Raw genomic sequence first — 12,684 nt, 5'->3', positions numbered from 1 at the left:
TTTCAACATAGCGGACATCGACATTCGTACCAAGGTTGCAATCCTCCCTAATTACGGGAATGGTAGTGTCGTTGATGAAGGACCCGAACTATTCCAAAAAATTGAGGTGAGAAGATATTTTACAGTCATTCGCGTATCTGAAGCTGGCAAGAAGAATGTCCGCAGCAAGAAATTTTAACTCCTCCTCAGGACCGATCGCCCCCATCGCTGACAGGGGCGATGAATGTGGTGGAGACGCAGAAAGGTCCTCACCTTAGGTTAACAGCGGTAGAGAAGCCATGTCTAAGACTGATGCGCAGTGTCAAGCGAAGGAAGATAGTGTTCTAAGAGAAAAGATTCAGAACTCAAAAGAAGATATGGAACTTGGCAGAAGCAAACAAAGGATCTTTGAAAAAATAAGGTTTAGGGTTTAGGATCAAAAGTGCATGGCAAGAAGGGGATATATGGGCCTTATATAGTGGGCAGTGCAAAAGGTTTTTGAGGGGTTCAAGAATTCTGACAAGGAGCGGTTTCCCAAGAGTGAATTGGCGGTTGAAATAATTATGAGCTGACATTAGACAGAGTGCAAGGATTTGATGGGAATGTCTTTTCCTAAGCGGCTATATACGGCCTACTCGGCTTTATCCGGATCCATTTCCCGAATAATACTTCCCTTCGAAAAATGGGGGGACTATCTGTATACAGGTAAAATCGAGGACAATGGTATCTTCGATTTTCCGACATGGGAGTTAAGTTCATGATGATCCTTAGAGGGTCGAACTCGTCCCAGTCAGGTCTGAAGTCGGGCATCGGGTTAGAGCCAGATACTGAGATACGGAAAGAAGGCGGTTAATCACGATGGGTGAGGGATCGAAATATCAGCTATCAGCCAGATATTACGGCGCCGATCTCGCCCATCATTTACCAAAAGATTATGTACCTTATTTAGACTTATACTAGGATTATGACTCCTCTACTATATAAAGAGGAGGCACCCCTTTACTTTGGGCAGTTTTTTTTACACACACGCATAACCTAAAGAGCAATTCAATTAATAGCAAGTGTTCATCCATATTTCTAAGTTTTTTATCATTGTTCATTATTCATTGCACATTCACTCTAGCACAAACTGGGTTCCCAGAACTTGAGTCAACCGAACGGCTGCTTCTCAAGGGCAACCGTTGCTTTTTGGAGATGACGATGGTATTTGTGAGTATATTTTTTGTCAAAATCTTTTGAGTGTACATATATTCACTGTTTCATTCTTGTGAGTGTTCAAATATTCACCATTTCGCTAAGAGGATGTTTGGAAAGCCACCATGTAATTGGATTTGAATATAAATGAGTGTACTTTCAGCATTTTGGCATGTTTGTTTGACAAAGTAATTATTTGGTCAACATATAATTAGGTGATATTGAGGGGGAGTAATTACACACCTCAATTCTCAAAGCGAAGGTGAGAATTGTTGATCATTACATGGTGTAATAACACTGTTACATTTTATTTTTTTTCTTTAGTTTTTATTATAATTTCTTTTCTTTTTTCATTTATTCGTTATTTCTATTATTTTATTTCCTTTTTTTTTTTAAACTTTTTGATAGTTAATAAACTAAGGCTTCTTTCTTCCCACCGCATATATATTAAGAAGTTGTTATCGAATAGAGTTTCTTAACTAAGCCCTGAAATATTTGCAGGCATAGCAAGTATTGCTCGTATTCACATTTAAATTGTGTTGTTGAAATATCTAAAAACAAAAAAGTAGTCAAGCTGAATAGTTCATAGATGAAAAGAACTGCTACCGGTCTAGATGTTCAATTCCCATTAATAATTAACTAATTTAGTTAACAATTACTCAAAATTCAGATTATATAGAAAACCCCCAAATTTGGGTATAAACCCTAGCCTTTAATTCACAAATTAAGCTTTAGAAATGGAAGATTCAAGTTACTATAGCTATTATCCATCAATTCCATGCTTACCCAAGCTAAATTCTACAGCAAATCAAGGTTTTATAACCATAAGTTCATTATAGGAGAAAACCCTAAAACCCACTTAGCCTTCATACTCTTAGGAAGAATCTTAGCATAGATTAATGGTTAAGAGAAGTGAATAGATAATTCTAAGGTCAAGGATATTACCTTTGTGAAGAACTAGTGGAAACCCTCTCAAAATCGCCTCCCAAGCTTAGAGATATGAGAATGAAATAATGACTTAAGGTTGGGGCTTTTAAAACTTAATTTGGGTTTTATCTTCAACATACACACATATACATGCATAAATACATGCTTGAACTAGTAAAAAGAGGACACGATGGTTATTACAAAGGGAAAAGGGTCAAATTTTCCCTACAAGTATGGTTTATAGTTCAAATTTTCCCTCCGTCAAAGTTTGGGATCAAATTTGCCCTTTCCGTCAAAGTTTGGGATCAATTTTGCCCTCATTGTTAGGACACTTGATAAATTTGCCCTTATATGGATAAAAGTATGACTTGGACTCCACAACACAAAAAATTTAGCCACATCGAATCCACATAGGTTCCACGTAGACTCCCAAGCCCAATTCTCTTTTTAACCTATTTCCTAATCTCAATTCTCTTAACCCGTCTCCACAACCCTACTGGTGTTATGGTGTTTTCATGCCAATGGTGCTATGCTACTAGTGCTATGATAAATGGGGTTACTCATAGGCAAGGAACTCTTCTTGCGTAATATAAATGAACAATTCGACATTTTTTTATTGTTTCTATCTTTTGATTTCACAGACGACATAATATCTTGGCATCATGCATACCTGACAAGTTTATCTTTCCATTTCTTCTCTAACATACCCTACTCAGAAATGCACGGCTTCATCAACCATTTTGTAATACTTGCTAGTGATAGCTGCTCTATTTGGTCCTATAAAACATTCTATTATATTAGTATTTTCTATTATATTAGATATATTAGACTATTATATTAGATTAGTATTAGTTAGTGATCCCGACTTTCCCAAAAGCTCAACAAACATTTAACTAATTTGCCACATTTCAATTGAAAATATTCAGTAATCTATGTTATAATAAATGCATCGGTAAATAGATATCTTGGTCAATCTAAATATGCCATATTCACCATATTTTCATGTTGATACTAATTAGCAAAATGAAAAAAGATGTTCCAAGACTGCAAATTGACAACAATTTATAAACCAACTGATGACCCTTTTCGATGGAGAACTATATCGTTGATTGCCCTTCTGTTCTCTCTTGAGTTCCCCCTCTTTCTAAAATAAAATGAACTAGGGTTGTGGAGACAGGTTAAAAGAATTGGGATTAGGAAATGGGTTAAAAAGAGAATTGGGTTTAGGAGTCTATGTGCATGGAGCCTATGTGGATCCGACGTGGCTAATTTTTTCGTGTTGTAGAGTCCAAGTCAGACTTCCATCCATAGAAGGGCAAATTTATCAAGTATCCTAACGGGGAGGGCAAATTTGATCCCAAACTTTGACGGAGAGGGCAAATTTGATCCCAAACTTTGACGGAGGACAAATTTGAACTATAAACCATACTTGGAGGGTAAATTTGACCATTTTCCCTATTACAAATGGTTTTTAAGAAAATTGGTAACTTGAACTATTAAAAGGAGCACACGAATTTTTGGACTACTATTTATTTATTCTTATTGGTCTAATTTGCTGCCAGTTGATGGGGAAATACTCGACCAACGAAAAGAGTGCAACAAGTATTTTTGAATTTTTGTCCACTTCTACTGGGGATCGGTCGTCCTTCTAGCTAGTCTCAGTCCCAGTCCTTCAACCTAAGCGTTAATGGAAAATAATTAAAGAGATGGGTTGGAGGTTCATACCTGTATCTTTCAAGGTCGCACGGTGATAGCAAAGTCGTCCAAGAAACCCGGCAGTCCCTTCACATGTGTTGATGGGTGATGTTGATATGCCAGATCGTACTCACTTATCTCGACGGCCTATTTAGATAGCCGACTTGTGAGGTTCTCGCCTTGTAACGCTGCTTGCAACGATGCCATCGTAACTACTATTATCGGATGGCAACGAAATATGGATAAAGCTTTCTGGTGGCCAGGGCTAGTTTTTCTAGAGCCGGATATCTAGATTCTGCCTCATTCATCATTCTGCTGGCGTAGTATATGGATAGCAAATCTCCATTGGCTTCTCGCCCCAGCGCAACATTGATTGAAATTGCTGAAACTGTTAAATATGTCCTTAGGTCTCGCCATTACATGTTGTTCGGACAGATGGGCTTTAAGGTCTTTCAGGCTTTGGTGGCACTTTCACGTCCACCTGAATCCATTATCTTTTTTCATCAGACAGAAAAATACATGGAACCGATCTGAGGAGCGAGATACGAACCTTCCCAAGGCCTCGACTCTTCCTGTTAACTTTGCCCAACATGTCCAGCATTTCCTAAATAGCCATGACTTTATCCGGGTTCATTTCAATGCCCTGGTTGGAAACCGAAAAACCCAAGAATTTCCCCGACCTGACCCCGAAGGCACACTTCTTCGGGTTCAACTTCATGCCATGCTGATGGAGAATCTCAAAGGTCGTTTGTAAGGCGGATAAATGGTCTTCTTCTCTCTAGGATTTGACCAGGATTTTATCTATATACACTTCAATGGTCTTGCTGATCTATCCTTTGAACATTTTATTCACCAATCTTTGGTACGGCGCACCTGCATTTTTAAGACCAAAAGGTGTTACGTTATAACAGAAATTACCGTGATTGGTCATGAACGATGTCTTCTCTTGTTCCTCTAGGTGTAAACTAATTTGATTGTAACAGGAATATCATTTAAGAAGCTAAGTAATTCATGCCCTGCTGTAGCATCAATTGACTGATCGATGTGCGGCATTGGGAAAGAATCCTTTGGACAGGCCTCGATTAAGTCCTTGAAATCCACACACATCCTGAACTTGTTGAGTTTCTTGGGCACCAACACGTTGGCCAGCCCATTCGAATTCTCTACCCTTCGAACCGATCCTATATTGAGCAATCATGTCACCTCTTCCTTGATGAACTGGTCCCTAATGGCTGAGATCGGCTGTTTCCGTTGTCTTACAGGGGGATGGTCAGGATTGGAGCTCAGCCGATGCATGGCTATCTCTGGGGGAATTCCAGTTATGTCGAGGTGAGACCAAGCAAAGAAATTTGAGTTAGTTTTTAAAGAATTTAAAAATCCATTCCCGAGCCCTGGTGCACCTTCTTTTTGGAAAGTTCTTCAAAAAGCTCCACGTGCTCCATCTCTTTTAGGACCTGTGGTTAGATTATGTTTGCCAAGCTCCCTGGATCAATAAGCACACATTTAATTAAAGAATTAGCGATTTGAATATATATTACCAGGGCGTCATTGTGGGATCCGCTTTCACTTTCGGAAGGTTCCCAGGCGCGACTCATGGTTGTGATGGAGACTTTCGATTTTCTGAGCGACGTGTATGTTATTTAGTTTATCATATCACCTCCGAAAATCATGTTGATAGTGTGAGTTGGCTGCGGCATCTTATCTGGTTTTTATCTCGGAACTCGATTCAGGGTGAGCTTCGCCCTGTCACTAATGTACTCTTTCAGGTGCCCCGCTCATAATAGCTGGGCTACTTCAATTCTTAAGTTCGCACAATCCTTCGTAGCATGCCCATGGGTGTTATGAAAGTGGCAACAGATCCCCGCGTTCCTCTTATCCAGATTGGTCCGAATCTCATCAGGGAACCTTGCTTCCTTCGTAGTTCTTATTATCGCCACGAGCTCTGCTGCGTCAATATTAGAATTGTGATTTGCCAACTATAGGGGTCCAGTTCCTGTTGTCGCCGTTCCTTCAGAGTGTGGGGGCCCCCTCCGGATGAGGCCCCGATTTCTTCTATTAACCCCCTGGTTCGTGCTTTGGCTGGGGAATCCGCGAGCTCTGTAGGCTTGAATCGTCCTCTCTAATTCACAGTATTTGTGCCGAACCCCGAATCTGGTCTTTAAGCGGGGCTATTACCCCCCTCTATTGGTTCGGTTGCTCGCTGATCTTCCTCAATTTTTATTTTAGCCATGTACCTAAGGTTTATTTCACTCTATGTATTGGCAGAGAACTCGCTTAAGCTTTCCTTCAATTTTTTGGATGCGTCTGAGCTGTTCGGGTTTAGACTATATTCGAAAGCGGCCACGACCCAATCCTCTAGATCACAAGCAATAACATCCTTTCCCTTTGGAATCTGTCTACAAATTCTCTTAGCAGCTTCTCTCTTCTCTGCTTTATGGAAAATATATTTTGCTTATACTTCTTGCCCCTCCGGGCCCCCACGTGTGCTTTGACAAAAGCATCTGCCGTAGAAGCGAAAGAGTCAATGGAATTTTCGGGTAAATGAGTGTACCGAGAAAACACTCCTTTAACGAGTGTATGTTGGAATTTTTCCAGCATGACCGATTCAATTTCGTGTTGCTTGAGGTCGTGCCAGGCGATGGCATCTTCAAAGGTCATTATGTGCTCCTCTGGGTCTGTGGTCCCGTCGTATTTAGGCATGTCAGGCATTTTGAACCTTTTCGGAATAGAAGCCGGTGCTGCACTCTCCGAGTATGGTGATATCCCGTATTTTCGAGCTCCTACGCCCTTCACAATAAAGACCGCCCTCAGTACCTGATTTATCCTTTCATGTACCTCATTTTCAACCCTTACGAGCGCCTCATTGAACGCATCCAGTCGTTGTTCCGCACTGTCAGTTTCCCCTCTTTTGACCTGTAGTGTTGCGGAGGTTTTTTCTGCATTTCGGTTGGACGCCGGAGTCCCAGCCCTAGAATAGTTGATCATGGCGGCCATATCCATCTCCATTCGCTGCATTATCTAATTTTGTGACTTGAACGTGGCTACAACTTTGTCATTTGTCAGGGAGCCCTATTCTGATGGCCTCCCCTCCGCACAGATTTCTGCCTTCTTGCTCAGGACTTGGGCCGAGCCCTTTGTTTAAACAAGCACCTCCGAGGCCTTTCTGACTTCTCCGCACTTGAAATTCCTCCATTCCGCTCTTTACTATGTTGTCTTCGTGAAATCCCACCCCTGCCGTTTCTTTGCTCCCGAACAGACTTATCGTTATGTTTAGACACTAGCACTTCCACCAGGTTCGTCACAGCTCGCGTGTTCTCAGGTTCACTAAACTCGTAAGAACTACTGCTTACCCTCGACATGTTTGGTTCAGTATCACGATTACACCCGCTTTTCTACGGGTGAGCTCTTGCTGCAGATCAGGATGACACCACAACTGTCTATACCCACAAACGACACCAAACTGTTTTCCGATGAAATCAGATTTAACCAAAAAATCAGTTAGAGATTTGTTTTATAGGGTTTATAGACAAGTGGGACGTATCCAACGATAACTCTTTTTATGAGCCCGGTCCAGAGCAGTTTGGATCGTAATATAGTTTAGCAAGCAACAAAGATCATATAACAAGATTCAAGTAACTAAAATGACAAGAAAAGTGATGATTCCGTGTATATTGCTCGTTCTTAAAGATAAAAACAATGTTTACAAGAGTATGAGAGAGAAGGAAGAAGGTGCCTTCCCTCCACCCCAAGCTAAGTTTATATAAGCCAATCCTCCACTTTTTAAACCCTAAAGAACGAGTGATGTGACTTCACTGTAGCCCCAACATTCGTATGTAAAGTGGCATTCTGATCGAGGCGGACTGATGTGGCTTGAGTAGGTGAGAGTAGAAGCCAACTGGGTAACACCTCCGCGCTTCTCAAGTAACCGGTCACGAGTCTTCACCCCGGATCCATTTTTTAGCCAATACAGAAATATTATTATTATTATGAGAAATAATGACAAAAATGTTTTAGGTTTAAAAATCGTCTTTTTAAGTGTTCCTCGAACAGTTTGGGCCTATAAGTTTATCAAAAGTGAGCATTTTTTATCTCCATCATATATTTATTAAGTTCTGATTGTTATTAATCAAAACTGTGAAAATAGAAAATATCTAACGGGAACTTACATATGGAAGTATAGATTTTGTAGTTTATGCTATTTTTGGTCTATTTCAAGAGTCTATTGTAACTTTTTGAGGTGTAAATTCTGTTATTTTTGGGCTATTTTTTGTGTATGGGTAGTTTTTTTATGTTGCGGTTTCTGAAATTTTGACAAAAATTTCTCGTACAACTTTTTTTACTTGTTCGAGTCGTGGAATTAATTACTGATGCTTGCTTCAGGGTAGACTATGTACATTATACCCTCATGTTCTAGTTCGGTGACCGGAAAAACAATCTCTTGAAAAATTGATCAAAACCACTCTTTTAAACTTGAAACTTATCTTAATTTCAAAAAATTAGTCTAAGATATAACCAATTACTATTTTAAATTCATGTCAAATGAGCTTTTAAGAGATTTTTTTGAATCTACCTCCAAAAAATAAGGGAATATTTTTAGCATTTTCTCCTCCTTCTTCTACCAATTTCCCTAACATGTCCTAACAAATGTGCAAAATATTGGGATCAGAAATTACTACTACAACTACGTCTTTGACTTCCCTTGCCCATTAGGAGATAATTGTATAATCAATGACTATACTTCTTGAAGAAAAAAGAAAAAAAATAAAAGAAAAAGAAAAAGAGTATTTGCTTACGATACTGTACGTAAAGGCAGATATATATATATATATATATATATATATATATATATCAAATAGTGGTTGTATGTACATGGATGATGCAAATTTACCTGGCTATTAATTAAGTCCAGGATCATTCTGTGTATTTTTGCTATGCCATATATTAGTAACTATTAGTAATACTATTTAGGAGTCGTTTGGTTGGCGGGCAGTGTTATCCCGGGATTATAGTCTTTAGATTATAATTCTCAGGCTAATTTATTCCACCTCACAGGTAGAATAAAATCACATCAAGTTTAATGGAATAAGGTGGGATATCCCTATATAAATTTATTCTAGAATTTGTTATACTCCAACCAAACAAATTACTCCTCCGTCCCAATATATGTTGCACCTTTCAGATTTCGAGATTCAACCAAGTCTTTTTTTACCGTAATATTTTTCATATGTCTTTTAAATATTTTGAATCGTTAAATATTGTGTCTTATAGTATTTTTATTTACGTAGTTTCCAAATGTATAAATATTATTTCAAAAAACTTAAAGATTCCATGCGCCCGAATTAACGGTCAAAATTAAATTGTTTGACTCTCGAAATCCACTGCCTCATAATTTAAGACAGAGAGAATAAATTTAATCTCAAACTTAATCCTGGAATATCCCACCTTTTTCCATGAACCAAACGATCCCTTACAATATTTTGCATATGTGTGAGAACTTCAAGCAAAAGTAAGTGAATTTTAATTATATGTAATGAGCTTCAGCCGTATAAAATTTCAAACACCGTGTACCTGAAACTATTCCGAAATACGTAAACTTGCATTTCAATACACACTACAAATATAACTAAAATCGGGTAGTTTAGGCAATTCTTCACGTGGCTTTAGACATATAATCGTTACCATCATGTCATCAATGAAGTGGCATCCAGGTACATCTTCAATGACTACCACAACAAATAAAAAATAATTGCATGTAATTTCATGATGGTATAAAAAAAATTCTATTATATATAAGTGGCTAAGAGGGACCAACACCGCAATACCTTATTGTAACATCCCGTAAATCCGAGTTAGGTGTGAATGTTAAAAATCTAGTGTTAACATGATATTATATCTATATGAATCCATTCTTGATGAATTCGGGTGGAAGATGGTCGTTTTGAAGCCAAACCAACAATTGAAGTTCTTAAGGGCTCTTAACTTCGCATAAGTTTTGGTAGGTCTGTCTTCTGGGCGATTTTCATGAAAATGTGTTGCGAATTTGGAAAAACTTCCTTGATGAAAGTTGTAGATCTTTGAAATAGATTTCCAACGGTAGGTCGCCCAGCCCGAGAAAAGCTATGTACAAAAAGTTATGTCCGTTTCTTGAAGGGCACAAAAGCTGGAGATTTCGCCCAAAGTACGCCCAGAAAGTACGGGCCGTACTTTAAAGTACGGGACGTCCTTTTGGACGTACTTCTTCCGTTATTCACTGGTTTTGGCAGCCTAAGTACGGGACGTACTTCAAAGTACGGGATGTACTTGTAGGCCGTACTTTCACCATTTCTGGCAGAAATTTTGAGTTTAAAATGGGTATGGTCTTATTTTATTCTCATTTTTTTCATCCTTCCAAACCCTAAGCACGAAAATCATCCCTGCAAGTCTTCAAATCAAAAGTAAGAACACCCTTAACATTACTAATCTATTCTAACATCAAACCCATGATTCTTGTGATCAAAACCTTGGGTTTGCAGCATAATTCTTCCTAAAGTGATTCAAGCTAGGGTTTGGGTGTTCTTCATTAGAAAAGTGAATTATCAAACTTTGTTTAACATATTAAGGTATCTCTCTTTTAAAAATCATTTTTTGACTATAAGGATGATTTGTATGTCTCTCTTTTTGAAAAGTTATTTTGAATGAAAATCACGTTTGAACCTATTGTTAAGAGTATAAATTTTATTCAAGATTCTTTAATGAATGGAAGGAAAAGTAATCTTTTCATGTTTCTTGAATTCTAATTCATGTCTAAGTAGTGGTTAATGTGTGTGAGGGGACAAACCCACATTAAACCTAGATTGTAACAAACCCTATATATGTATAAAATATTATGAATGTTTTCCTCTATGAGAGATGCTTAATAATGATGGTTAAGAGTTGGTAATGACATTATCCTTGATGAATTGGGACATGGAAATCTTTTGTAAAGAGGTTATAAGTTTTTAAAACATTGATTGAAATGACTTAATCTTTACGATATGGCATAATGAATCTTAATGTTAATTGATGGTGTGACATACCTTGAGACAAATTGTGAATCAGGTTCTATGCTATGAACTTTGTTGTTGTGTTTGGCCTAGCTACTCGGGAGGAAGGGTAACCACTATGGATCCTAGTATGGTAATTGCCTAGCTATTCGGGAGGAAGAGTGGCCACTACCGGGTTCGCTACCCGGAGTGCGGTTAATGCCTAACTATTCCGGAGGAAGGATAGCCACTGAGAATTCCATATTGCGGTGTGGTGCGCTGTGACAAGGGAACCTCTACAGTCACCCCTTCGATGTGCTTGATTCTTCGGCCTGTATTGGCATGTGTGACATTCTTATTTTCTCATGAATTTGTTGTCGTTAATTATGATCAATTGAAAGGCATATTTGAAGTTGTACCTTGACAAGAGGCCTTATAATCGGTTTTAATAATTCTTATTGAGATACACAAACTGAATAACTGCTCTTACATTGGTTTCACATGATTTTCAGGACTGATTTCTTTATGTATTATTTTACTTTATTTTCGTATTACTTATTGTCCCCGAGACACTCACTGAGTGCGAAGTAATCAGGCATACTATTGTTGTTTTTGATGGTATGTTAGGTAACAGAGAAGAGCAGATTCTTGATACTCCAGGCGTTTAGGAAGGACTTGCTGTTGCGGCTAATTTGGTGAGCCCACACATTCGTTCGTGGGACCCCTATTGATTTATTTATTCATTACATTTGTTTTTAAATTTTAACGCATCCCGATGAGTCAGACTATTATTCCTTTATCTTAGAAGCTCCCTAGTATACATTTGTGGGTAGTTGTTGAGTTATTGATTAACTCTTGGGCACGTTGTTATGTTTGACAAGTATAGATAACTAAAGACTTCCGTTGATTTAATTCTTATATGCATGATTTGTTTACCTTTGTTTTATAAACTGTTGGAGGCGAATGTTAAACCTGGCGGGTTCAAGTGTTATTATTGTATCGTTTAGGTTCTTCCGATGTTGTTCATGACGTCGGATGCCGGTCACGGCTAGGGTGGATTTTGGGGCGTGACACTTATTTTACCAAAAGCTTTATAAATTGTACATGCAATGAATGCTTGTACCAAAAGCTATATAACGTGTACACTTTAACCAACTATTTTTTTATCCCACGTGAACATATGTCATAGTACTTAATATTTATTTTTCATATATATAAGTGGCTAAGAGGGACAAACACCGCAATACTTTATTGTACCAAAAGCTTTATAAATTGTACATGCAATGAATGCTTGTACCGAAAGCTATATAACTTGTACATTTTAACCAACTGCTTTTTTATCCCACTTGGACATATGTCATATTACTTAATATTTATTCTCTTCTCATGTATAGACGTATGCACTTCAATTTTAATTTTTGACACATTTATTTCCTCTGTGCACTTTTACTTGTTCACTTTTGACTTTTCACGTTCTTGCTGAATATTTATTTTCTTCTTATGTATAGACGTATGCAGTTCAATTTTAATTCTCCTACACAAATTTATTTCCTCCGTGCACTTTTACTTATTCACTTTTGACTTTTCACGTTCTTTAAGAATTAAAGAAATAAATTTCACATGGACATATGTCATAATACTAAATATTTATTCTCTTCTTATGTATACACGTATGCAGTTCAATTTTAATTCGCCGACACATATTTATTTCCTCCGTGCACTTTTACTTGTTCACTTTTGACTTTTTATGTTCTTGTTGAATATTTATTCTCTTCTTATGTATACATGTATGCACTTCAATTTTAATTCTCCTACACATATTTATTTCCTCTATGCACTTTTACTTGTTCACTTTTGACTTTTCACGTTCTTTAAGAATTAATAAATG

This window comes from Lycium ferocissimum, chromosome 4 (assembly GCF_029784015.1).
Source record: "Lycium ferocissimum isolate CSIRO_LF1 chromosome 4, AGI_CSIRO_Lferr_CH_V1, whole genome shotgun sequence".
Lineage (NCBI taxonomy): Eukaryota > Viridiplantae > Streptophyta > Magnoliopsida > Solanales > Solanaceae > Lycium > Lycium ferocissimum.
Note: the sequence above shows the minus strand (reverse complement) of the source record.